Here is a 4802-nt window from a genome sequence, read left to right on the forward strand (position 1 = left end):
GTAAGTCACAATAATGAACAAAGACAGTCTTCTATAACTAAAGATACACAGATTTTCAAAGAATGTTTGACCATATTGAATAAATCATTCAAACTGTGAAACTGAAGGTTGGAAAAAGTAAGTGAACCCTAAGCTAATGACTTTTTAAAAAGTTAATTGCAGTCAAAATTTAGCACACCTGGGTTCCATTTAATGAAACAAGTTCAGAGGTGTGGCCTAGAATTACTTTGATTGATAAAAACCCCTGAAAAGTTTGAGTTTGAACTTTTGACAAGAAGCATATCCAGATGGGAATCATGCCTCGCACGAAAGAGCTATGTGAAGACCTACAATCACGAATTTTTAACTTACATGAGGCTGGAAAGGGTTAAAAAGTCATCTCAAAGATTTTAGGTATTCATCAGTCTACTGTCAGGCAAGTTGTCTATAAATGGAGATGATTAGGTATTGGGGCTACTCTGCCTAGAAGTGGGCGCCCCACCAAGATGACCCCAAGAGCACAACGCAAAATCATTAATGAGGTAAATAAGAACCCTAGAATGACAGCAAAAGACTTGAAGATGTCATTAGAACTGGCCAACATCTCTGTTCATGATTCAACAATACGCAAAACATTGAATAAGAAATGAGTCCATGGCAGGACACCAAGAAGGAAGCCACTGCTGTCAAAAAAGAACATTGCTGCATGCCTGAATTTTGCAAAAGAACACTTGGACACTCCACAGTGGTACTGGGAAAATGTTTTGTGGAGTGACGAGATCAAAATTAAACTATTTGGGAAGAACAAGTAGAACTCAATTTGGCATAAAAAGGGCACTGCATATCACCATCAAAACATCATCCCTACAGTAAAGTATGGTGGAGGGAACATCATGATTTGGGCCTGCTTTGTTGCATCACGGCCTGGACAGCTTGCCATCATTGAGGGGAAAATGAATTCCCAAATTTATCAACAAATTCTCCAGGATAATGTGGGGGTGTCTGTCCGTCAACTGAAGCTCAGAAGAGGCTGGGTGATGCAACTGGATAATAACCCCACAGCAAATCCATAGCACAATGGTTTCAGAAGAACACAGTCCACCTTCTGGAGTGGCCTAGTCAGAGCCCAGATCTCAATCCGATTAAGATGCTGTGGAATGACTTGAAGACAGCTGTACACAGAAGACAACCCAAGAATATGGAAGAGTTAAGGCAGTTCTGCAGAGAAGAATGGGCTAAAATTCCCCCTGCACAATGTGCAGGTCTGATCTGCAGTTACAGGAAGCGCCTGGTTGAGGTCATTGCTGCCAAGGAGGATCAACCAGTTATTAAATCCAAAGGTTCACTTACTTTTTCCACCATTACTGTGAATGTTGAATGCACTTGTATAGTCATGAAAAAGTAGAATTTTTTGTGTGTTATTGGTTTAAGCTCATTGTGTATATCAGTACCTGTGACTTGGATGAAGATCAGATCACTTTTTTATTACCAATTCATGCAGAAAACCAGCTCGTTCCAAAGGGTTCACATACTTTTTACTTTGACTGTATATTTATTTTTTTCTTTACCAAATTCTAACAGAAAATGAGAGCGCCCAAAAGGGAAACCATATTTCGAACAAACCTGCTACAAGCTCGTTTTCGGCTTTCTCCTGAAATGTTTTCTGTTATTTTGTCTTCATCAGGATAGTAAAACTTGCTTTCGCTGTGAACACTGTCGTTATCGCTATCCGTGCTGTAAAATTATACTGAGAAATGTGAAAATAAATGTTGACAAAAAATTGCTACTATGTTTGTTGTTGTGAACAAGTGAGTCGTCAAAGGTCCGTAACTGGGGTCTGTATCGTAGGATTCCGGACCACTCGCGAGCCAATCAGAGCACAGGATTTGATGGAAACTGGACTGTAAAAAAAAAAAAAAACACTTTAGGAAATGTTGTTATCAGAAAACAATCAACTTAAGGGTGGTAACTCCAGGATAAAATTTACAACTCTTCAGATTCCCAAGGACAGCGGTGGGTTAGCTCTACCAAACCTTTTAGAATATTATTATGCTGCACAGATTCAACCTTTGGTGTACTGGTGTGACCCTGAGTATACCGCAAGGTGGAAAGATATTGAATTAAAAAGAGAGGGATACCATATTCAGAATATGATTGCTAACAGGGACATGTTTAAAAAATATAAGGCTATGCTTGATCCAATTATTAGATTCACTCTGGAAATCTGGTTTATAGCGGTTCGGAAATACAATTTAGAAAGGGAAATAAAAATTCTGAGCTGGTTGACCTGTGATCCTAAATTTAAACCAGGGGCAAGGGATAGCAATTACGAACAATGGATAAATAAGGGAATTACAGCAATATGCACAATAATTGATCGGGGCAAAGTTGAAAGCTTTCAAAAACTGAAGAGGGAATTTGGACTGGAAGATTGTGACCAGTTTAGATATTATCAAGTTAGGGACTTCTTTGAGAAGGAAATACCGGTAAAGCCAGATCTTCCCCAGAAGTTGAATCAAGTAACAATAACAATGTGTAAGGCATATAGAAACAGTGCTGGGAAAGTGGTTTCAACACTATACCAGGGAATACAGAAAAACAGAAAAACTTCTACACTGTAGATAAGAGACAGATGGATAAAAGAAACTAAAATGCTAATATCTGAAGAGGACTGGTTTAACATATGTGATGTACAGCGAACCACCACCAGCTCCAGGATGTGGAAAGAATTTTGCTGGAAAAATGTGATTAGATTCTTTATCACTCTCAAAACAAAGAGCAAATTTTCAAATACACAACAAACATGCTGGAGACGGTGTGGGGAGCAGAATGCAGGTCACAGTCATATATTTTGGGAATGATTAATTATTGGAATGATGTGTGGGTGGGCATTAAAACAATTTTGGGATATGAGCTACCAAAGTCATGCGAGATACTATACCTGTGTAATCTGACAAAGGACACCGTACAACATGAAGGCGGATATTTAGTAAAAATTCTGCTGGCTGCGGCCAAGAAGGCAATCACCAGGAAATGGCATAGAGAGGACCCTCCCACTCGGAGGAACTGGCTGGGCACAGTCGACGAGATACTCAAAATGGAAAGACTCACGTATATATTGAGACTCCAGCAAACAAAATTTGATAAGAAATGTGAAAAATGGACCGAATACAAATCTCAAAACAGAGGCACCACTGGAAACTTTGATGTCGAAGATATTTGAATATTATTTTTAAGATCATGTATCCCACTGGCACTGCATTGTGTTCTGTATTGTTCTATAATGAAAATAAAAATCTCATCTCATTATCTCTAGCCGCTTTATCCTGTCCTACAGGGTCGCAGGCAAGCTGGATCCTATCCCAGCTGACTACGGGCGAAAGGCAGGGTACACCCTGGACAAGTCGCCAGGTCATCACAGGGCTGACACATAGACACAGACAACCATTCACACTCACATTCACACTTTAGAGTCACCAGTTAACCTAACCTGCATGTCTTTGGACTGTGGGGGAAACCGGAGCACCCGGAGGAAACCCACGCGGACACGGGGAGAACATGCAAACTCCACACAGAAAGGCCCTCGCCGGCCACGGGGCTCGAACCCGGACCTTCTTGCTGTGAGGCGACAGCGCTAACCACCACACCACCGTGCCGCCGAAAATAAAAATTTGAGTCATAAACAAAAAAGGGTGGTAACTCCAACTCCACTTCATCACCCACTACATTATTGACTAGTTTTGTAATAAATGTTTGTTTTTCATTTTCATTACCAGTTTGCATGTTTTAAACTTTAACACCATGAAACCGTGATCTTTTTTTATTTTAGATCAACTTCAAAAATAACCCATTTAAAAAAAAAAGCCTGAAAGGGGAAAACCTCAGACTGGGCACCAGGTCTGGTTTGGTTTCCTGATGAATGCTGGGTGTTGGTGAGATGAAATGTTCAGCTGGGGACATCTAGTGGTGGGAACCTAAAATGGCGGCTAGTTTCGGTTCTGAAAGCTGATTGGTTGATTGGTTTGACTGTATTGCGTGGTGAGATCATAATGTTGTTAATGATTAATATTAATCATAAATTAAATTGTATCCTGGGTAAACTTCGCCGTGTGTGTCTTTATCATCTATCTATCCGTGATAAAAAAAATATCACTGTCTGTTGTGGCTCAGTGCTTTTATTTTAAACCCTTCAAGTGCTAATTAGGGGGCGGAGCTTAGCACAGGTGCGCGCGGATTTGAATTTGGTCTTTGAGTAAACATAGTGTGAGGGGAAGTCTGTTAGCATTAGCTTTACACAGGCCGGGTGGAATAGTGTGAGGGGAAGTCTGTTAGCATTAGCTTTACACAGGCCGGGTGGAATAGTGTGAGGGGAAGTCTGTTAGCATTAGCTTTACACAGGCCGGGTGGAATAGTGTGAGGGGAAGTCTGTTAGCATTAGCTTTACACAGGCCGGGTGGAATAGTGTGAGGGGAAGTCTGTTAGCATTAGCTTTACACAGGCCGGGTGGAATAGTGTGATGGGAAGTCTGTTAGCATTAGCTTTACACAGGCCGGGTGAAATAGTGTGAGGGGAAGTCTGTTAGCATTAGCTTTACACAGGCCGGGTGGAATAGTGTGAGGGGAAGTCTGTTAGCATTAGCTTTACACAGGCCGGGTGGAATAGTGTGAGGGGAAGTCCGTTAGCATTAGCTTTACACAGGCCGGGTGGAATAGTGTGAGGGGAAGTCTGTTAGCATTAGCTTTACACAGGCCGGGTTGAGGGTTTGATAGCTTGCGTGTGTAGTTGGAGGTGTTTATGTTGTTAAAGGTCGTGTTTGTGAGGGG

The sequence above is a fragment of the Neoarius graeffei genome, chromosome 24, assembly GCF_027579695.1.
Source record: "Neoarius graeffei isolate fNeoGra1 chromosome 24, fNeoGra1.pri, whole genome shotgun sequence".
NCBI classification, from domain to species: domain Eukaryota; kingdom Metazoa; phylum Chordata; class Actinopteri; order Siluriformes; family Ariidae; genus Neoarius; species Neoarius graeffei.